Source organism: Mustela lutreola, chromosome 7, assembly GCF_030435805.1.
Source record: "Mustela lutreola isolate mMusLut2 chromosome 7, mMusLut2.pri, whole genome shotgun sequence".
Taxonomy (NCBI): Eukaryota; Metazoa; Chordata; class Mammalia; order Carnivora; family Mustelidae; genus Mustela; species Mustela lutreola.
In genome coordinates this window covers 28,888,187-28,913,060 of record NC_081296.1, presented here as the reverse complement: position 1 = coordinate 28,913,060, position 24,874 = coordinate 28,888,187, and the positions used below count along the sequence as shown (strand labels likewise).

The window sequence follows — 24,874 nt, the reverse complement described above, 5'->3', positions numbered from 1 at the left end:
GCAAAAACAACATTATGTGGTGGGGACTGGTATCTCCTCTGAGGACCAAAATTAACCCTATTCACCTGCCGAATGATTAACACGTATTCTATAAAATAAAGGATCATAATTTTGGTCACTATCTGACTCTGAAACTAATCCTCTGGCCTCATCCACTGAGGACTGGACAGAGGGCCTTGAGAGGGGGACCCTAGTAGGCTCCGTTCACTGCCAGACTCAACCTACAGAAGGGCTGAGGACAATACAGGTGGTGCCCCAGAAGAGAGGGAATGGAAGTGGCTGGAAAACGTAGTGCTACGAACACACAGATCAGTAAGTAGCACACTCCCTGGCTTCTAGGCGCTCATCACTAATCATAAAGCCACAGGACCGTGAAAGTCGCCCTTGGTGGGGAGTACAGTTCTTATCGTGTTGTGTTGAAATTAGCCATTTGGTCTATCTTTCCCGTTAGACTAGTAAAATTTGAACAGCGCCAACCCGTCGCATTCTCAGGACCCAGGACAGGTCCCAGATGAGTCGGAGTGCCAGGAAGTTGAAGCGACTGGGCGTGCCCGGGGAGCATGCGCAGTACGCACGACAGGGGCCTACAGAAGCGCGCTTCCGGAGGCGGGAAAGCACAACGGGCTGAGCGTTTCCAACGTCACCGCTCCACTACGCCAACCCCTTCTTTCCATTCCTGCGCCCCCGGCGCCCCCAACTCCTATGACTCGACCGGCTCTGGACACCTTAAGGCCTAAGTCATTTTCAGAGCAGGGTCAGCTGAGCTCTCAGGATCTGACAGCAGTGCCGAAAGCGGAAATTCTCTGCTGAAGCTTCCTGGACTACAGTCCCCACAATGCCCCTGGCCTCCTTCCGCTTGCTGTCTGCGCCGACTCTGCCGGGTATTTGGGCTCCAGCTCCAGAAGGGCGGTGGTGCTCCGACAGGAGTGCCCTGTCCTTTTAAACTCTGAATTATTAAATAATTAATTAATTTAGTTCTCTTATTTTATTCTGAGCCAACCTCCAAGGTGGGCGGAGGATTTTTTTCTGTGCTGTCGTTTAAATATATTGAGTATGTATTTATACTCATATGTTTTAAATGTGTGTTTTCTTATTATTTGCTCATTTCTCTATTTCCTTTAACTTTTTTTATGGCTTTAAAAAAAGTTCCAGTTTTAACTTATTAAAACAGTAACGAATCAATGTTACTGTTGATTTGAAGTAGATCTTTTTTAAAAATAAATTTTATTAATGAAATTTCCTTTTTTATTTTTTATTTATTTATTTATTTATTTTTCAAGTGATCTCTACTCTAGCATGGGGCACAACCCAAAGTTCAGTAGTTGCATGCTCTACTGATTGAGCCAGCCAGGTGCCCTGAAATAACCTTTTTATTTAAATATCAAGTACGTTTTAGATATTTGTCCTTTATTAGATATTAGATATTTTTCCTTTATTAGATATTGTCCTGTGGCTTTATTTTCTGCATATTTTATATACTATATGCTGCCAATATACAGTTATAGAAAAATTGAGAATATTTAAAAAATTAAAATTCACCATCAATTGAAATATTCACATGCCTTTTTGTCATCTCTTCCCAGTTTTATTTCTGTGATGGAATCCCTACTCTTGATTACTGAGCTGAGGATTCTAAATCATTGCACTATTTGTCTTCAGATTACAGAGAGTACTGTGGGATGCCCTGCCAAGAAATTAAGGAACTGAGTAGTAATTGTTTCAATACTCTAGCACATATTGGGTAAAAGTTTCTTTTCTACCCAGTGGTTACTTCCGTTTACTGCTCTCAACTAAGAATACTGTGTGTTTGTGTGCATGTGTGTGTATTATATTATATTATATTATAATAATAGTTTTCATAAAAGCAACCAAGAGTTGGCAAAATAATAAGAATTGCCAAACCAAAATCTCAGAGAAGTAAACAGAGTACTTGAAGCTACTTTTACCATGAAGATATATGCCCATCCTGAGGCAACAGGGATGGAATTAAAAACCCAAGGACACCCAGAGATAAGAAGTCTAATAGGAGAATTATTACATATTATATTGAAATTTGAAAAGGCTTGAGCTGCATAGGACGTAGAAGTCTAGACTGGCAGCTGTTTCAGCCCTCTCAGCTACTGTTTTGTGGCTTCAGTTGCTATTGAGAAACCAACTGACACTCTGACACTTTTTAAAAGATTTTATTTATTTATTTGACAGACAGAGATCACAAGTAGGCAGAGAGGCAGGCAGAGAGAGAGGAAGGGAATCAGGATCCCTGCTCAGCAGAGAGCCCAATGCGGGGCTCGATCCCAGGACTCTGGGATCATGACCTGAGCTGAAGGCAGAGGCTTTAATCCACTGAGCCACCCAGGCACCCCTAACCAACACTTTTTTATTTATTTATTTATTTATTTATTTATTTATTTATTTATTTTTAAGATTTTATTTATTAATTTGACAGAGAGAAATCACAAGTAGATGGAGAGGCAGGCAGAGAGAGAGAGAGGGAGAGGGAAGCAGGCTCCCCGCTGAGCAGAGAGCCCGATGCGGGACTCGATCCCAGGACCCTGAGATCATGACCTGAGCCGAAGGCAGCGGCTTAACCCACTGAGCCACCCAGGTGCCCCCCAACACTTTTTTATAGTAAAGTATCTTTTAACATTTTGCTCTTTGTTTTTGGTTTTCTGATTCAACATTATTAAGTGGTCTCTGTTCTTTCACATGATGATCTGTCAGGTGTGGCCATAGGAGGAGATACAGGAAAACCTCAGAAAGACAAAGTATATTATATTATCAGGTCCTACAATCAGGAGACACAACACATGCAGGACCACAGGGCATTGGGCAGGAGCCAGAGGATAGTCTAAGCTGTGGTCTTTATTGGGATTTCTGTGGAAAAGTCTAGGTATGACAGCTTAAGCTTAAGCTTACCATAAAAGGCTAGGTAAACAGCTTTAGATTGTTTAGTTAGAATAATTTTAGTGGGCTTTAAGATGTAGGGTGGTCCCTGGCTGCCTGGTATCTAGCACTGAGATGTGTAAGGCAGAGGAGTAATGTCTTCTGGGGTGAATGGGCAACATAGAGGAGGTAGAGCTCTGGACTAGTTAGTTTGCATATTAAAGATATGCTCTTGGCTAGGCCCTTTCCCATCTCTAACAATTGATTAGCCCTGAGAAGGGCAGTCTCCTGAGCTAGGAAGGATTTTAAGGTGTTAATGTTAGTCAAAAAGAAGTCAAACAAATGGTAGCAAGAAATAACAAATCTGAAATCACCGAAAGGAAAACCCTACAAAAAATACTATATTCAACAACAACAACAAAAAGAATGTGGGTAAAATGCATTTTCAGATTAAAGAAATAGAAACAAACAAACAAAAAAACTGAGCAAGTCCATGTTGTAGCCATTTTCAGAGAAAATGGACCGTCCCCTAAAATTTGGTTTAGATACCAAAACTAATGATGACACACACACTCCAGCAGAATATGAAAAGTGTTAAAACTTATATGAGTCTTTCTGAGGAGACTAGGGGAGGCTTTCAAAGCTGATCTCAACATATCTTGAGAAAGCAAGGAAAGAAGACTGGCTTGAGGTTTTTATGATAGTTAAGGGGTAGGGCTCGGGTAAAGGTTCCTGTGCAGTGTTTGAATATCCCACCTTTGACAAATCACCTGGACTTTCTTATCAGCATGCTCAGAAGTGAGACAGGAAAGCTGTGACAGACAAATACAAAAAGAAAAATTTGAGTCAGAGTCTACTACAATGCATCACCAACAGAATTTGACCAAAGGAAATCCTAAAAGATGTGCACTTTAGGCAGAAGGCAAGTAAAAGAGAAATACAGAAGAGAGAAAGATTAAGTGTGTGGTAAATGTAACTGAGCAGTATTTTTTTTTACATTTTTATTAATTATTTTTAGTAACATGTAATGCATTATTTCCTCCCAAAGGTACAGGTCTGTGAATCGTCAGGCTTACACACTTCACAGCACTCAGCATATTATGTACCTTCCCCAATGTCTATAACCCAATAACCCTCTCCACACACCCCCACCCTCAAGCAACCCTCTGTTTATTTTGTGAGATTGAGTCTCTTTTGGTTTGTCTCCCTCCCATCCCATCCTGTTTCATCTTTTCCTTTCCTACTCCACTCCGCCTTTCAAATTCCTCATATCTGGGAGATCATAGGATAATTGTCTTTCTCGGATCTGAGCAGTAATTTTAAAGAACAACAATAAAAAGATCTGATGTAGTTAAAGAAAAAAATTTTTAAAACACAAATAAAATTCTTAAAATAAAATGAGGGTGCCTCGGGGGCTTATTTGGTTAGGCACCTGTCTTGGGCTCAGGTCCTGGAATTGAGAGGCATGTTGCATTGGATTCACTGCTCAGCTCAGAGTCTATTTTTCCCTCTCCCTTTGCCCCTCCCCCTGTCTGTGCTTTTTCTCTCAAATAAATAAAACCTTTAAAAAAAACCAAAACAAAACAAACAACAATGGCAAATAAGAAGGAGGGAATAACTGGTTAACTGTTTCAAGTATCTTGTTTACAAAAAAGCATTACTTTGATTAAATTTTGGCGTTTCTGCATAACCATTAAAGACAACAATTAGCAGCATATAATTTTTAAATCAGAAGAGGAAAATGATTAAAATGAAAGAAAAAATAGACTATATTTTTGATGTAAAAACAAAATATTAGTAATCACATATAAATCGACTAAGTCCTCTATGTTTTAAAAAAACACTGCCATATTATATTTAAAAATAAGCTGTCCATAACACACATCCAAATATAAAATCTCGGAAAAATTAACTGAACAAGTATGGTATAGATATCCAAATGATAGCCAAATGAAAAGTGGTATTGAGGAAAGATTTTAATAGACTCCCAGGCAAAAGATAATTTTAAAAATAGACTTTTAGGCAAAAAGCATCATAAAAGTTTATTTCATTATGATAAAATATTCAATTTACACAGAATATGTAAGTATGTTTGCAACTAATGATATAATTAATAGATTAAGGAAAAATATGAATTCCTAATTAATAGTGGGGTGTTTGGGACATGTCCACTTCAACTGATAAAACAAACAAAAAGATTAGTAGAATGGGGTGTCTGGATGGCTCATTCAGTAGAGCATGTGCCTCTTGACCTCAGGGTTGTAAGTTTGAGTCTTACATTGAGGGTAGAGATTACTTAAAAATGCAATCTTTAAAAAAAAACCTCAGTAGACAAAACATCAGTAAAGATATTAATCAAGTTAAATCCTTATTATCAAAATTGATTTGATACAAATACAGGAAACATTGTACCTATGAACTCTAGGATACACATTTATTAAGAACATATCTGGAAAATATGACTATATGCTTGGCCATAAATAACATGCGAATAATTTATAAAAGCCTGAAATCACAGAGAATATGTTCTCTGGTAACAGGTAGATCTGTTACATAAAATTGAAACAAGTCATAAAAATTTAAATAAAGCAACATTTCTATGTTTTCCTGAGTCAAAGAGGAAACCAAAAAGGTATTTGAAGGTATTTTAAAGTGAGCAATTCTGCACATTAAGATCTGTCATAATCAAAAGAAAATATATGAACGTAAATATGCATATGTTAGGGAAAATGGTGAATAGTAATGAGATAGGCAAATGTTATGTCTGATATGTAGCAAACAGCAACATACACTTTAAAACATTTAAAAGAAAATAAAGATGCTAATAAAAAATATCTAGCGCCTGAATGGCTCATTTGGTTAAGCACCTACCTTTGGTTCAGGTCATGATCTCTAGATCCTGGGATTGAGCCCGACATCAGGCTCCTTACTCAGCAGGAAGTCGGCTTGTCTCTCCCCCTCCTCCCCCAACTCTTGCTTTCTCTCTCTCTTTCTCTCTCAGATAAATTAAATTAAATTAAATCTTTAAAAAAACTTAGCAATAGGCCTACAGCTCCTCTAGGATCACTACCAGAAACAGTAAGTCTATTGTAATTATGAGTGTACTGAAGAGATCTAATCAGATAAGAACGTGGAATACAAGGAAACAATTTAAAGTACACACAATTGGAAATGTCAGTCTTTGAAAGGACATTTATGGGAAGCAAAAGAATAAAAGAAAGGATGAAGTATATGTTGGCATTACATGTTAAGGGGCACATGAAATAGAGACGTTTTAACTAAAAGACAAAGAAAATTGGATCAATTTTGCATCAACCATAAACCAACACAAAACCACTCTATACCTGCAATCTGCTATACTGCCAGCAGAGGGTGCCATTGAACTAGGAATCTTGTAAACACGCCCCCGCCAAATCCACAAAATGAAATCTCAGAGTTTTAGAGAATTATGATAGAAAATTAAATGCAATATACTTCAGTTAATTGCAAATCTCCCACAATAAAGTAATTATAATTAAAATAAAACTCTCCTCCTAGGACGCAATTCGTTCAGCTATAGACATTTTACTCTGCAGAGTCGTAATTTAAATTTAGCAGTAAGAAGTTAAATAATCTCAACTTTTCTTATCTCTTACAGCTGGGTAACTAGAATTTAACAGAGACTAACATCAATAGCTTAAGGTAAGTTATATTACCTTAGTGACCAGTATCCTTCAGATAGTGTCCTAATGTGGTAATGACCTACATTGCTACTTTTATTACTACTCCTTTATGGTGAAAGAAATAGATGCACATAGTAGAAATTTTAAAATGCAAAGTGATAATAAGTGAGAAGTGTCTCATCCTTTCTCCTATCCCAGTCTCTATTACTAGCCTTTAACTTTTTAGTCATTTTCACATACCAAAGTTCTGTTTCTGTGTTAATTTACTAAAAGGTGTTCAAACTGGCTTGAGGGGGAATATGTGGTTTCTCATTCCATTTTTCATAAAATGAAAAATTTGGTGATTTTGTGGATTTATGTTTCAAGTTATATTATCATGTTTCTCACTGTCTTTTTTAAAAAATTTATTTGTTTGACAAACAGATCACAAGTAGGCAGAGAGACAGGCAGGGAGAGAGGAGGAAGCAGGCTCCCCGCTAAGCAGATAGCCTGATGCAGGGCTCGATCCCAGGATCCTGAAATCATGACCTGAGCTGAAGGCAGAGGCTTAACCCACTGAGCCACCCAGGCACCCCATGGTTTCCGCTGTCTTTGATCATCTCTTTCCTATGGAGTGAAGTGTACTGCTTGGCCATACCTGAGTTATATGACTATTGTACTTTTATAGTACATACACAGGACAGATACATGTTTTCTGAAAAGGGAAAACAAGTTGCTATAACAGAAGGGAAAAGGAATAATAGATAAGCAAATGCAACAGGTATTCATATTCAACTACTAGTTTAAAATATAAAGCATGCACTTTTATATTTTTTAAAGATTTTTTTATTTGTTTATTTGACAGTCTGAAATCACAAGTAGGCAGAGAGGCAGGCAGAGAGAGAGGAGGGGAAGCAGGCTCCCCATTGAGCAGAGAGTCCAATGCAGGACTAGATCCCAGGACCCTGAGATCATGACTTGAGCCGAAGGCAGAGGCTTAACCCACTGAACGACTCATGCACCCTGCACTTTTATATTTAAAGGGTACTTATTTAACTCCTTAATCTGAGAGATTGTTACTTACCACACTAGTACTTCTCCCTCATATCTTATAAAACCATATACAGTCAATTCTCCTTATTGTGGCAGTTACGTTATATAAAGTCATCATAATCACTGCATCAGCAAATACCAAATGATTACCCCCAGGAGAAACAGAATTAGATTCATGAAAGCCCCTGGTCACAACATTTGCATCAACCAATCAATACATAATCTCGTTTTATGTCTATTTCTATTTAAAGACCTCTTTTAAAATGTATATTATTGATTCATCAACACGTAATTCATGGTCAATCGTGCTGTAACTCATGTCTGATCAAAACCTATCTAACATACAAATTTTCTCCATAAGATTTATCACAGCTTTTTTGCACTTAGGTAGAGTAGGCACCATGGCAGCACTAGCCTTGGAGGGCATTTTTAAATAGAGAAATCACCAAAAAAAGGCAAAAACATGCAAAATACATGGCATTAAGTAGACTGCACAAAGAACACTTGTTACATAATACAGGGACTAGAATGATAAGGCACAGCCTCTTGTTTAACCACAGCTGGGAACCTGCCTACTGGGTAATTCAAAATTTTTGCTGCTCTGCACATGTCTGCAAATGATTGGACAACACCATGAGTACTACTTTGGGAGTTACAAATGATTTTGGAGTTATAAAATCAAATTTAGCAAATAAATAAATATGCAAATACAAAATCTGGGAATATTGAGAATCTAATTGGGCCCCAAAAGAAGGAAACCTAATCCTATTTCATTAATCCCATACTGCTTGAAGTGGAGTGGTCCAAGTTTAGGTTCAATTATGTTTTCTTTTAAATTTCACAAAATTATTTTGTATTTAAAAAAAATTATTTTGTATTTTTTCATGCAGCTTTTTGCTTACTTTATGGTTTCTAATTGTTTGTTTTTTAAAATCCTGTTGAAAAAAGAGCAATGGCAGCACATTAAAAATTACTGTTGAGGTACCTGGGTGGCTCAGTCAGTTAAGGGTCTTACTCTTTATTTGGCTCAGGTCATTATTTCAAGATTGTGGGATTGAGCCCTGCATCAGGCTCCTTGCTAAGTGGGAATTCAGCTGGAAATGATGCCTCTCTCTCTACCCCTGTGCCTCCCAACTCTCTCTCTCTCAAATTACATATGTCTTTTAAAAATAGCTGTTTACATGGCTCTCTTTGCTTATTAATGTCTCCATCTTTCAAAAAGACCACCATTCCCACAATTCTCATGTGCCAGTCTTGATAGTTTCTCATTCATAAAAAGAAGGAGGCAAGGGGGATTACATTTATTTTTCTTTTTGAATACCCCTTTAGCAAAAGTTTATAGTGTTTTCTTTATAATTTACCAGTAAGTATGAATAAAAAAAAAAGACTTATGGGATAAAACAACAAACAATGCTGAGCATAATCCCTGTATTAGGAAATACAAAACTTATGCTATGGTAATGTAACATAAAAATAGTAGTGACTTAGCACAAAAATTATTTTTGTACATGCAATGTTGGTATAGCTTGAATTAATCTCCAAGTCTGCTATCTCTCACATGGTAACTTAACTGCACAGGCTTCTTTTATTTCGTGTCCCTACTATCTCAGTATACAGCCTCAATAGGGAATAAAAACATTAAAGTTGAGTAAGATTTTCACTACCTCAGTCCAGAAGTGATTCTTCAAATCACTATCCACTGGTTGAAACTACTTCTGTATCCCTGCCTAAGCCTAAAGTCGTTGGGAACTATAATCTTCCCATGCCTAGGAAGGAGAGGAAAGCCAAACACTAGATGTGCCTTCCATGGTATCAAATGCTATCAATGTTTTTGCAATCATTTGGAAAGTTCTGAGCATGTTCTTTTTTTAAAAAAAAAATTTATTTTATTTTTTTCAGTGTTCCAAGATTCACTGTTTATGCACCATACCCAGTGCTCCACGCAATATGTGCCCTCCTTAATACCCATCACCAAGCCCTCCCAACCCCCCAAGCCCTCCCCTCCAAAATTCTCAATTTCTTTCTCACAGTCCACAGTCTCTCATGGTTCCTTTCCCCCTCTGACTTCCCCCAACTCACTTCTCTTCTTTTTCACCCAATGTCCTCTGTGTTATACCTTGTGCTCCACAAGTAAGTGAAACCATATGATAATTGACTCTCTCTGCTTGACATTTTTCACTCAGCATAATCTCTTCCAGTCCCGTCCATGTTGATACAAAAGTTGGGTATATTTCCTTTCTTTCTTTTTTTTTTATTTTTTTAATTTTTTTAGATTAAATAATAATTTTAATGTGTAAAATATAAAACCTAAAATTTCACTTAATAAATTATATTCAAGCATAATCATATCAAAATTTTGTCCTTAATTCTATTTTAGGGTATTACTTTTTAAAAATTTTTTTAAAATTTATTTTCAGCATAACAGTATTCATTCTTTTTGTACCACCCCCAGTGCTCCATGCAATCCGTGTCCTCTATAATACCCACCACCTGGTACCCCAACCTCCCAACCCCCGCCCCTTCAAAACCCTCATGTTGTTTTTCAGAGTCCATAGTCTCTCATGGTTCACCTCCCCTTCCAATTTACCCCAACTCCTTTCTCCTAACTCCCCATCTCCTCCATGCTATTTGTTATGCTCCACAAATAAGTGAAACCATATGATAATTGACTCTCTCTGCTTGACTTATTTCACTCAGCATAATCTCTTCCAGTCCCGTCCATGTTGCTACAAAAGTTGGGTATTCGTTCTTTCTGATGGAGGCATAATACTCCATAGTGTATATGGACCACATCTTCCTTATCCATTCGTCTGTTGAAGAGCATCTTGGTTCTTTCCATAGTTTGGCGACCGTGGCCATTGCTGCTATAAACATTGGGGTAATCATTAAGGAAATGTTGAAAAACAAAAATAAAATGGGGGGCATCACGCTACCTGATTTCAAGCTTTACTGCACAGCTGTGATCACCAAGACAACATGGTGCTGGCATAAAAACAGACACATAGACCAGTGGAACAGAGTATAGAGCCCAGATATGGACCCTCAACTCTATGGGCAAATAATCTTTGACAAAATGGGAAAATATATACAGTGGAAAAAAGATAGTCTCTTCAATAAATGGTGCTGGGAAAACTGGACAGCTATGTGTAGAAGAATGAAACTCGACCATTCTCTTACACCGTACACAAAGATCAACTCAAAACGGATAAAAGAACCTCAACTTGAGACAGAAATCCATCAGAATCCTAGAGGAGAACATAGGCAGTAATCTCTTCAATATCAGCCACAGCAACTTCTTTTAAGATATGTCTCCAAAGGCAAAGGAAACAAAAGCGAAAATAAACTTTTGGGACTTCATCAAAATCAAAAGCTTCTGCACAGCAAAGGAAACAGTCAAGAAAACAAAGATGCAACCCACGGAATGGGAGAAGATATTTGCAAATGACAGTACAGACAAAAGGTTGATATCCAGGGTATGCTTCCTTTTTAATGGAGGCATAATACTCCATAGTATATATGGACCATATCTTCTTTATCCATTTGTCTACTGAAGGGCATCTTGTCTCTTTCCATAGTTTGGCAACTCTGGCCATTGCTGCTCTGAATATTGGTGTACAGATGACCCTTCTACTCACTACATCTGTATCTTTGGAGTAAATTGGAGTAAATACCCATTAGTGCAATCACAGGGTCATAGGGTGGCTATATATTTTATTTCTTAAGGAATCTCCATACTGTTTTCCAAAGTGGCTGCACCAACTTGCATTCCCACCAACAGTGTAAAAGGGTTCCCCTTTCTCCACATCCTCTCCAACACCTGTTGTTTACTGTCTTCTTAATTTTGGCCATTCTAACTGATGTAAGGTGGTATCTCAATGTGGTTTTAATTTGAATCTCCCTGATGGCTAATGATGATGAACATTTTTTCATGTGTCTGTTATCCATTTGTATTTCTTCTTTGGAGAAGTGTCTGTTCATATATTCTGCCTATTTTTTGACATCATTATCAGTTTTGTGTGTGTTGAGTTTGAGGAGTTCTTTATAGATCTTGTATATCAGCCCTTTGTTTGTACTGTCATTTGCAGATATCGTCTCCAATTCTGCAGGTTGCCTCTTTGTTCTGTTGACTGTTTCCTTTGCTGTGCAGAATTTTTTTTATTAGTTAATTTGTTTTCAGAAAAACAGTATTCATTATTTTTTACACCACACCCAGTGCTCCATGCACTCCGTGCCCTCTATAATACCCACCACCTGGTACCCCAACCTCCCACCCCCCGCCACTTCAAACCCCTCAGGTTGTTTTTCAGAGTCCATAGTCTCTCGTGATTCACCTCCCCTTCCAATTTACCCCAACTCAGAATTTTTTTTTTTTATCTTGACGAAGTCCAAAAGTTTATTTTTGCTTTTGTTTCCTTTGCCTTTGGAGACATGTCTTGAAAGAAGTTTCTGTGACTGATTTTAAAGAGGTTACTGCCTATGTTCTCCTCTAGGATTTACTAGATTCTTGCCTCACATTGAGGTCTTATATCCATTTTGAGTTTACCTTTGTGCATGGTGTAAGAATAGTCGAGTTTCATTCTTCTATACATAGTTGACCAATTTTCCTAGCACTATTTATTGAATAGACTGTCTTTTTTACACTATCTATTTTTTCCTGCTTTGTCAAAGATTAATTGACCATAGAGTGTGGGTCCATATCTGGGCTCTTTCCACTGTCTATTCTCTGTTCTATTGGTCTATGTCCCTATCTTTGTGCCAGTATCATGCTGTCTTGGGGACCACAGTTTTGTAGTAAAGCTTGAAATCAGGCAACATGATGCCCCCAGTTTTGTTTTCCTTTTTCAACATGTCCTTAGTGATTCAGGGTCTTTTCTGATTCCATACAAATTTTAGAAGGGAGTTGGAGTAAATTGTAAGGGGAGGTGAATCACGAGAGACTATGGACTCTGAAAAACAATCTGAGGGGTTTGAAGTGGCGGGGGTTGGGAGGTTGGGGTACCAGGTGGTGGGTGTTATAGAGGGCACAGATTGCATGGAGCACTGGGTGTGGTGAAAAAATAATGAATACTGTTTTTCTGAAAATAAATAAATTGAAAAAATTAAAAAAATATATTTTAGGATTGTTTGTTCTAGCACTTTGAAAAATGCTGGTGGAATTCTGATTGGGATGTCATTGAAAGTATAGACTTTTTTTAAATTTATTTTTTATTTTCAGCATAACAGTATTCATTATTTTTGCACCACACCCAGTGCTCCATGAAATCCATGCCCTCTATAATACCCACCACCTGGTACTCTGACCTCCCACCTCCCGCCCCTTCAAAACCTTCAGATTGTTTTTCAGAAAGTATAAACATTTTAACAATGCTTATTCTTCCAATCCTTGAACATGGAGTGCTTTTCCATCTTTTTGTGTCTTCTTCAATTTATTTCATGAGTGTTCTGTAGTTCCTTAAGTGTAGATCCTTTACCTCTTTGGTTAGGTTTATTGCCAGGTATCTTATGATTCTTTGTGCTATAGTAAATGGAATCACTTCTCTAATTTTCTTTTTCTTTCTTTCTTTCTTTCTTTCTTTCTTTCTTTCTTTCTTCTTTCTTTTTTTCTTTCTTTCTACATTTTCATTACTAGTGGATAAGAAAACAATGGATTTCTGTGGATTGATTTTGTATCCTGCCACATGATAGAATTGCTGTATGAGTTTTAATAGTTTGGGGATGGAATCTTTTGGGTTTTCCATATAAAATATCAAGTCATCTGTGAAGAGAGAGAGTTTTACTTCTTCTTTGCCAATTTGAATACCTTTTATTTATTTTGTTGTCTGATAGCTGTTGCTAGGACTTCTAGTACTATGTTGAACAACAGTGGCGAGAGTGGGACTCCTTGTCACGTTCCTGATCTCAAAGGTAAGACTGTCAGCTTTTCCCCCTTAAGAATGATATTTGCTGTGGGTTTTCATAGATAGATTTTGTGAAGTTGTGTGATGTTTCTTCTGTCCCTATGCTTTGAAGTGTTTTAATCAGAAACAGATGCTGTATCTTGTCAAATGTTTTTTTCTGCATCAATTGGGGATCATAATGATGTCTCTGGTTTGACTCTGGGTTATATTATTTGTAGACATCTTCTCTCTTGCTTTGTTGTGGACAGTACTGGGTGTCATATTTCATATAAGCATTGACCAGAATCCTCCCATGAGTCTGAGAGAACTAAATATGCTTCAGGTTGTAAAAGACCAAGTGGGAAAGTTGGCATGAAGATCAGAACTTGATTCAAATTTATCTTACACCCATATTGTCTCTATGCCCTAGCCCCTTTTGGTCTAAATGTCCCCTTCTTCTGCACCAGTGTAGAACTGAGTTCCTACATGGTTCCTAAAAACCAATACCTGAAATATAGGTAGTATGATCCCAAGTCCAAACAGAATATGAGAGGGAACAAAGATGAGAATGCACATGGCATATATAGAAATGATAATAGACTACAGTTCTGACTACAGTTTTGAGTAAGCAAATGGTTTTCACTAGAGATGGCACACATTCAGGCTTAAAAGGAAGGTGTGAGCTATGTCGTGGAACTCTTTGAATGCAAGCTTAATAGAATATGAATTTAACCTGCAGAGAAAAAGTCACTCTGGTGCAATAGGACCTGAACTTGTTATTAAACCCAAGCTGGGCCTTTTAATTTTTGTTCAATTACTCATTCCCTGTATGGTTAGACAAATGATTCTAATTATAGGAACCTCCTGCCAATTGAGCATACCATTTTGCTGATTTGTATTAGAATAAATGAATAACTAAAACAGTGACCACAGTGCTGTCAGAGAGCAAGTATTTATAATGGGCCAAAGTATCACTAAATTTTGGGGAGAATGTGTGAATAAGAGTGGTATTTTAGGAAGAGTAGCTTGACTGTTTATTGAATAAGATTGTAGTTTCAGCATATTATAATGTCAAAGGGAATCAATCATTTTATATATATAAAATATATAAATATATAAAATTTATAAAATTTTAAAAATATATAAAATATATAAAATGATTGATTCCCTTTGACTTTATAATATGCTGAAACTACAATCTTATCCAATTATATATATATATATATATATATATATATATATATATAAAATATTCAAATATTAAAGAACCACGTTCTGGACCAAGATAAGATTCTGTATGTGTATCTCCAAATTTCAAGTAAGTGGGAGAATGTTGTTGCTGAGGAAGCAGATTGGTGATGAAGTTAAGATTTTACTTTATAGCTATTGATTTTTATTTCAAAGTGGTGAATCCAAGAGGATATGTATGTCTGAGATATATGCTGGACCCAAAATGTTTGGCTTTGGAAACTTTTTGCACGTAAGTTGTATTGGGAACAAAGACAGTGTTTGAGTTCTGTTCCAAGCACAAAAACATGATTCTAAAGGTCAGTAGGGGAAAAAATAACGCAGTGAACATGCATGTACATATATACTAAAGATGGAATTGTACTCCTATCTCTAAAGTTGTGTCATTGGGTCCATACAATTTATGTACTCTGCTCCTGGATGCATACGTGTGCTTTTCTCATGTCACCACCAGGTGGAGCACATACCTCACTATATCTAATGCTTGAGGCTATGAGCTAAGTTCAAGAAATTCATGGTTTTTTATTGTCTACTTCACTGAAGATATTTTGCACAATAATTAGTATAGATGGGATTTGCAAAAATATCCAAAAGCAGGACTGTATGTCTCCCGTATTTTCCTAGAACATGGGCTTGTTTTCATAGAGGGCCTTTGCAGCTATTTTGATGTAATTAATTGGAAGAAATGAGTAAATAATTTCTGTTATCTGAAGTCACTTTTATTTAGATGTGCTTGCTGTACACAAACTTTTACCTTTTCCAAACCACAAATCCATATATTAACTGTTATTTTAATTCTGAGCAGCATAAATCTCAGGAAAAATAGCGTTAAAGAGTATTACAGTAAAATTAAGTCCTACTCTATGAAGATTTTTTTTAAAGTTTTTATTTAAATTCCAGTTAGTACAGGTGTAATATTAGCTTCAGGTGTACAATTTAGTGATTTTACATTTCCATATAATACCAGGTTCTTATCACAAGTGCACTGCATAATCCCTATCACCTATTTAACCCATCCTTCACCAACCTTCCCTCTGGTAACCTTTAAATTTGTTCTTTATAGTTAACAGTCTGTTTCTTGGTTTGCCTTTCTCTCTCTCTTTTTTTTTTCCCCTTTTCTCATTTGCTGTAGACAAACTTTTAGAGTATTTTTGGTTGGAAGTTTTTTGCCCCACTCCTTCAGCACTTTGAATATTTTATGCCACTCCTTTCTTGTTTGCAAAGTTTTTGCTGAGAAATATGTCAATAGCCTTATGGGATTTTCCCTTATATGTAGCACTTTGTTTTTGTGGGTTTTTTTTTTTTTTTGACTTGCTAGTATTTTATTGAGAATTTTTTTTAAATTTTTTATTTTTTATAAACATATTTTTATCCCCAGGGGTACAGGTCTGTGAATCACCAGGTTTACACACTTCACAGCACTCACCAAAGCATACCCTCCCCAATGTCCATAATCCCACCCCCTTCTCCCAAACCCCCTACCCCCAGCAACCCTAATCTTCGACAAAGCAGGAAAGAATGTCCAATGGAAAAAAGACAGCCTCTTCAATAAATGGTGCTGGGAAAATTGGACAGCCACATGCAGAAAAATGAAATTGGACCATTTCCTTACACCACACACAAAAATAGACTCAAAATGGATGAAGGACCTCAATGTGTGAAAGGAATCCATCAAAATCCTTGAGGAGAACACAGGCAGCAACCTCTTCGACCTCAGGCGCAGCAACATCTTCCTAGGAACAATGCCAAAGGCAAGGGAAGCAAGGGCAAAAATGAACTATTGGGATTTCATCAAGATCAAAAGCTTTTGCACAGCAAAGGAAACAGTTAACAAAATCAAAAGACAACTGACAGAATGGGAGAAGATATTTGCAAACGACATATCAGACAAAGGACTAGTGCCCAGAATCTATAAAGAACTTAGCAAACTCAACACCCAAAGAACAAATAATCCAATCAAGAAATGGGCAGAGGACATGAACAGACATTTCTGCAAAGAAGACATCCAGATGGCCAACAGACACATGAAAAAGTGCTCCATATCACTCGGCATCAGGGAAATACAAATCAAAACCACAATGAGATATCACCTCACACCAGTCAGAATGGCTAAAATCAACAAGTCAGGAAATGACAGATGCTGGTGAGGATGCGGAGAAAGGGGAACCCTCCTCCACTGTTGGTGGGAATGCAAGCTGGTGCAGCCACTCTGGAAAACAGCATGGAGGTTCCTCAAAATGTTGAAAATAGAACTGCCCTATGACCCAGCAATTGCACTATTGGGTATTTACCCTAAAGATACAAACGTAGTGATCCAAAGGGGCACGTGCACCCGAAGGTTTATAGCAGCAATGTCCACAATAGCCAAACTATGGAAAGAACCTAGATGTCCATCAACAGATGAATGGATCAAGAAGATGTGGTATATATACTCAATGGAATACTATGCAGCCATCAAAAGAAATGAAATCTTGCCATTTGTGACAACATGGATGGAACTAGAGCATATCATGCTTAGCGAAATAAGTCAAGCAGAGAAAGACAACTATCATATGATCTCCCTGATATGAGGAAGTGGTGATGTAACATGGGGGCTTAAGTGGGTAGGAGAAGAATAAATGAAGCACTTTGTTTTTCACTTGGTACTTTTAAGCTTCTCTCTTTATTTGTACCTTTGAAATTTTAAGTATAATATGTCTTGATTTGGATCTCTTTGGATTAAATTTATTTAGGAGCACCTTGGTGGCTCAGTGGGTTAAGCCTCTGCCTTCAGCTCCGGTCATCATCCCAGGGTCCTGGGATCAAGTCCCACATCAGGCTCTCTGCTCAGCAGGAAGCTTGCTTCCTCCTCTCCTCTGCCTGCCTCCTTGCCTACTTGTGATCTCTCTCTATCAAATAAATAAATAAAATCTTTAAAAAATTATTTGGAACCCTCTGCGCTTGCAGAACCTGGATGCTATTTCCTTCTCTAGGCTAAAGAATTTTTAAGCTGTTATTTCTTCAAATGAGTTTCTGTCCCTTTATCTCTCTCTTCCTTTTTCTGGGACCCCTATAGTGCAAATGTTATTATGTTTGATTTCTCACAAGTCCCTTGAGTTACCTTTATTTTTATTTTCTTATTCTTTAAGTTTTTATTTGAATCCCAGTTAGTTGATGTACAGTGCATTATCAGTTTCTGATGTTGTATAATGCATAATATAGTCATTTGATACCTCCATACATCACCTTGTGCTTATTATGACACTGCTTAGTACCCACCACCTATTTAACTTATCCCCCTACCCCTTCCCCTCTGGTAACCATCAGTTTGTTCTCTCTAATTAAGAGTCTGTTTCTTGGTTTGTCCCTCTCTCCCTCTTCTTTTTTCCCCTCTTACACATTTGTTTTGTTTCTTAAATCCCACATGTGAAAATAAAAATCTTCTACACAGCAAAAGAATAATGAAACTTAAAGGCAATATACAGAATATTATTTTAATTGAGGTACATGAAGAAAATCTGAACTTCTACAGACATATGTTCAAAAAAGCTTAACACTTTATTAACCTTTTCATATTTTCTTCATATAACTCAACCAAAATAACATAATGCAACACACTGAATGTAGAGGTAGATATGTGACAATCTCTTTTGATATGCCACTCTCTTAGTCCTTTTGAGATGTTTTAACAAAATGCCATTGACTAGGTAATAAACAACAGAAATTGGTTCCTCACAGTTCTGGAGGTTGGGAAGTCCAAGATCAAGACCGTGACAAATTTGGAGTCTGATGAGAGGCCAGTTTCTGGTTTATAAAGTTATCTTTTCCTTGTGTCCTCTATAGAAGAAGAGGCAAGAGGTCTTTCTGAGGGCTTTTCTTATAAAGACACTAGTCCCATTCATGAAGGCTCTTTCCACATGTCCCAGTCACCTTCCAAAGGCCCCAGTTTAAAATACAACACATCAAAGTTTAGGTTTGAATACATAAATTTTGGGGGGAAACTACCATTCAGCCTATGGCAACCAGGCACACATTCAATAAGTGGCAGCTATTTTAAAATTAACTAATATATAGTGTCTTAAAACATACCAGTGATTCTTGTACATTGGGATACACTGTTTCATTTTCTGTGAGAGATGAATGCATAGTTTGTAACAACACTTCCAAAAGAACTCTCTATGGTGTGTCTGGGTGGCTCAGTTATTAAGCAGCTGCCTTCAATTCAGGTCATGATCCTGGCATCCTGGAATCGAGCTCCCCCCCTCCCCATTCAGGCTCTTCATTCAGTGGGGACCCGGCTTCTTCCTTTCCCTCTGTCTCCCTTCCTCCTGCTACTTGTACTTCCTCTCTCTCTCTAAACAAATAATTTTAAAAAGACCTCTGAAAAAATGAAAATGTTCTAATCTGCACTATTCACTGTGGTAAGCACCAGCCACATGTGGCTATTGAACACTTGCAATATAAGTAGTGAGACTGAAGAGCTAAATATTTATCTTATATTACCTCAATTAAAATCAAAATTTAACTTTTTGGTAGGGACTTTCCCTGATTTGGGGAACAATATCACTGATGAATATGGATGCTAAGATTCTCAACAACATCCTAGCAGACAGGATCCGAGAGCACATTAAAAGATTATCCACCATGACCAGGTGGGATTCATCCCTGGGCTCCAAGGATGGTTCAACATTCACAAATCCATCAATGTGATACAACAAACCAATAAGAGAAGAGAGACGAACCACATGGTCCTCCCAATTGATGCAGAAAAAGCATTTGACAAAATTCAGTATCTGTTCCTGATTAAAACACTTCAAAGTATAGGGATAGAGGGAACATTCCTGAACTTCATTAAATCTATCTATGAAAGACCCACAGCAAATATCATCCTCAATGGGAAAAAGCTTACAGCCTTCCCTTTGAGATCAGGAACACGACAAGGATGCCCACTCTCACCACTCTTGCTCAACATAGTATTAGAAGTCCTAGCAACAGCAATCAGACAACAAAGAGAAATAAAAGGTATCCAAATGGGCAATGAAGAAGTCAAACTCTCTCTCTTTGCAGATGACATGTTACTTTATATGGAAAACCCAAAAGACTCCACCCCCAAACTACTAGAACTCATACAGCAATTCAGCAACGTGGCAGGATACAAAGTCAATGTACAGAAATCGGTGGCTTTCTTATACACTAACAATGAAAATACAGAAAGGGAAAGTAGAGAATTGATTTCATTTACTATAGAACCAAGAACCATAAGATACCTGGGAATAAACCTAACCAAAGAGGTAAAGGATCTGTACTTGAGGAACTACAGAACACTCATCAAAGAAATTGAAGAAGACACAAAAAGATGGAAGACCATTCCATGCTCTTGGATCAGAAGAATAAACATTGTTAAAATGTCTATACTGCCTAGAGCAATCTATACTTTTAATGTCATTCCGATCAAAATTCCACCGGTATTCTTCAAAGAGCTGGAGCAAATAATCCAAAAATGTGTATGGAATCAGAAGAGATCCTGAATCACTAAGTAAATGTGGAAAAACAAAAATAAAACTGGGGGCATCACGTTACCTGATTTCAAGCTTTATTACAAAGCTGTGATCACCAAGACAGCATGGTACTGGCATAAAAACAGACACATAGACCAGTGGAACAGAGTAGAGAGCCCAGATATGGACCCTCAACTCTATGGTCAATTAATCTTCGACAAACAGGAAAAAATATACAGTGGGAAAAAGACAGTCTCTTCAATAAATGGTTCTGGGAAAACAAGATATTATTCTTTTCCCAAGACTTCTTTCACAATACTTTAAAATATCCAGTTAATTTTTTGCCTGTTCATTTTTCTCATTTTGGGGAAAAAAAAGTCATTCTACTCTAGAACAAAATTAAATTACTTTTTTATCCCTTAACAAGGATACTTTTTATACTTTTTTTTAGAAAAGGTAACAAATATCTGTAGCAAATTTTTGAATACATTATTACATAATTTTCTAGTGTCATATCTTTTTTCATATTTTAATTTCCCATGTTTACTAACAGATTTAAATATATTTAGCTTCTTTTTATCTTATTAAAATATTTGAAAACCAAATAAATTTATGATCAGCAAGTAATGTTTAAATATTTTTGATCTAGAAATTCAATGAATACCCATTGTGTATCTTAACTTACTATAGATTTAATTATCAAATAATCAAAAAGATTTTTTAACTTACCTTTAAGGTGACATATAAAATGTAATTATTATTAGCAAGGTCATTTATAAAATTTTATTCCACTTACATCTATTTAATTCACTTGTTCTGAATAATTATGTTTGAACTGATCATGAAAATTTCATGAGACGTCAAACAAAGCAAGCCATCATTATAATTTTCTTGTTGACAAATTAGGCAGCTATAAAAATAATAGAAGCAAAGCAGCTAAAAAGTTAAACATATGTCCCTCCCCATTTTTTTACTGTTGTGCTTGACAGAATCAATAATTTCAATTTTATTGTACATTTTCTTTTTTGATTAGATTTACAGATTTATGATATTAAAAGTCTACTAAAGATAACATAAGCTAATTTCACTAGTAAACCTAGACAAAATATCTTTTCATTATATTGGATGCTCTGAAGACATGCCTGCTGGGATTTTATCAATAGGTTTAAAACTAGCTTTATTTACCGAAGACTTAAAGTACTTAAGTATGTAAAGTACCTAAAAACAAAACAAAACCTTTAGGATAATTTCTTTATTTCCAAGAGTTTTGGAGATATTTAGACTTTGTTTACACTCATTTATGTCTAAGTCAATTTACATAGAACCTTTGTAGGGCATTTTGTAAGTTAATTTGACAATGCCATCCAGAAAGAGAAAAATATCACATATACATAATTTATACATGCATACATATGTACTCACATAAACAGACAAGTACAAATAGAGATTTTAGAGCTGCCCTTCTAAAATTTAACCATGAGTCAGTTTATTTTTTTATTTAAATTCAATTAGCTAACATACAGTACATCATTAGTTTCAGATGTAGTGTTCGATGATTCATCAGTTGTGTATAACACCCAGGATTCATCACATCACCTTCCCTACTTAAGTCCCATACCCAATTATCCAATTACCTCTTCCTCCTTCCTCCAGCAACCGAAGTTTGTTTCCCAGATTCAAGAGTCTCTCATGGTTTGTCTCCCTGATTTCTCTCCATTCAGTTTTCCCTCCTTTCCTCTAAACTATTTCTTATATTTCACATATGAATGAAGCAATATGATAATTATCTTTCTCTGATTTAATTATTTCACATAGTATAATAGCTTCCAGTTCTATCCACATCAGTGTAAGTGGTAGGTATTCATACTTTGTTATGGTTGAGTAATATTCCATTGTATATATGAACCATATCAACTTTATCCATGAATCTACTGAAAGATATCTCAGCTACTTCCAAGGTTTGGCTATTGTGGACATTGCTACTATGGACATTAAGATGCATGTGCCCCTTCTTTTTACTACCTCTGTATTTTGGGGGTAAATACACTCTAATGAAATTGCTGGGTTGTAGGGCAGCTTTGCTTTTAACTTCATGAGGAACCCCCATACTGTTTTCCAGAGTGGTTATACCAGCTTGTATTCCCGCCAACAGTGTAAGAGGGTTCCCCTTTCTCCACATTCTTGCCAACATTTGTTTTTCCCTGTTTTGTTAATTTCTGCCATTCTAACTGGTGTAAGGTGGTAACTAAATGAGGCTTTGATTTATATTTCCCTGACGTTGACTGATGTTGAGCATTTTGTTTTCATGCGTCTGTTAGGCATTTAGATGACATTTTAAAAATTCAATTGTATTTTTTCAGTGTTCCAAGATTCATTGTTTATTCACCACACCCAGTGTTCCATGTAATACATGCCCTCCTTAATGTCCATCACCAGGATCACCCATCCTCTCACCCCCTTCCCATCTAAAACCCTCAGTTTATTTCTCAGTGTTCACAGTCCCTCATGATTCATCTCCCCCTCTGATTTCTCCCAATTCACTCTTCCTTTCCTTCTCCTAATGTCCTCCATGCTACTTACTCCTTATGCTCCACAAGTAATTGAAACCATATGATAATTGACTTTCTCTGTTTGACTTATTTTACTCAGCATAATATCCTCCACTTCCAACCATGTTGGTACAAAAATTGGGTATTCATCCTTTCTGATGGCTGCATAATATTCCAATGCATATATGGACCATATCATAGTAACAATGACCACAATTTCCAAACTGTGGAAAGAGCCAAGATGCCCTTCAACAGATGAACAGATAAAGAAGATATGGATGTCATTTTTGGAGAAATGTCTGTTCATGTCTTCTGCCCATTTCTTGACTAGATTATTTGTTTTTTGTTTGTTTGTTTGTATGTTTATTTGTTTGTTTTGTTGCTTTGTAAGTCTTTTATAAATATTGGATACTAGCCCTTCTAGTCTGATATATCATTTGCAAATATCTTCTCCCACTTCATAGGATGCCTTAAAGTTTTGTTCCCTATATCATTTGTCATGCAGAAACTTTGTTTTATCTTGATGAAGTCGCAATAGTTCATTTGGCTTTTGTTTCCCTTGCCTTTAGAGATGTGTCTTGCAAGAAGTTGCTGTGGCTGAAGTTGAAGAGGTTACTTGCCTATGTCCTCCTTTAGGATTTTGATGGACTCATTTCTCATATTTAGGTCTTTAATCCATTTTGAGTCTATTTTTTTTGTGTGGTGTGAAGAAATGGTCCAGTTTTATTCTGGTTTTGGATGTCCAATTTTCCCAGCACCACTGATTGAAGAGACTTTTTTCCATTGGATATTTTTTCCTTCTTTGTCAACAATTAGTTGACCAAAGTTGGGGGTTCATTTCTGTATTCTGTATTGTGTTCCATTGATCTAAGTGTCCTTTATTTGTGCCAGTATCATGCTGTCTTGATGATCACAGATGTGTAATAAACTTGAAGTCAGGCATTTGATGCTGCTAGCACTGTTTTTGTTGTTGTTGTTGTTGTTGTTGTTGTTTGTTTTGTTTTCAACATTCCTCTGACTATTCTGGGTATTTTTTGGTTTCATACAAATTTTAGGATTATTTGTTTCTGCTCTGTGAAAAATATTGATGGTATTTTGATATGGATTGCATTTAATGTGTATTGGTAGAATAGACATTTTAACCATATTTATTCTTGCAGTACATGAGCTTGAAATGTTTTTTCCATCTTTGAGTCTTCAATTTCTTTCATAAGTGTTCTGTAGTCTCTAGAGTACAGATCCTTTACCTCTTTGTTTAAGTTTATTCCTAGGTATCTTTTGGTTTTTGATGCAATTGTAATTGCAATAGATTCCTCAATTTCTATTTTTTCACTTTCACTGTTAGAACATAGAAATGTAACTGATTTCTGTGCATTGGTTTTGTATCCCGTCTCATTGCTGAATTGCTGTATGAGGTCTAACAATTTTAGGTTGGAGTTTTTTGGGCTTTCTTCATAAAATATCATGTCATCTGTGAAGAGTGAGAGTTTGGCTTCTTTGCCAGTTTGAATGCCATTTATTTATTTATTACTTACTTTCAGCATAACAGTATTCATTATTTTTGCACCACACCCAGTGCTCCATGCAATCCGTGCCGACTCTAATACCCACCACCTGGTTCCCCCAACCTCCCACCCCCCACCACTTCAAACACCTCAGATTGTTTTTCAGAGTCCATAGTCTCTCATGATTCACCTCCCCTTCCAATTTCCCCCAACTCCCTTCTCCTCTCTAACTACCCTTGTCCTCCATGCTATTTGTTATGCTCCAGAAATAAGTGAAACCATATGATAATTGACTCTCTCTGCTTCACTTATTGCACTCAGCATAATCTCTTCGAGTCCCGTCCATATTGCTACAAAAGTTGGGTATTCATCTTTTTGATGGAGGCATAATACTCCATAGTGTATATGGACCAAATCTTCCTTATCCATTTATCCGTTGAAGGGCATCGGTTTTTTCCACAGTTTGGCGACAGTGGCCATTGCTGATATACACAGTGGGGTACAGATGGCCCTTCTTTTCACGACATCTGTATCTTTGGGTTAAATGCCCAGAAGTGAAATTACAGGGTCATAGGGAAGCTCTATTTTTAATTTCTTGAGGAATCTCCACACTGTTCTCCAAAGAGGCTGCACCAACCTGCA

General features: G+C 36.7%; 1 pseudogene; it reads left to right on the top strand.

Moving 5' to 3' along the window:
- Positions 1 to 835: 835 nt before the first annotated feature.
- LOC131837090 (tubulin polyglutamylase complex subunit 2-like) overlaps positions 836 to 24,874 on the top strand; it is a 34,517-nt pseudogene continuing 10,478 nt past the window's right edge.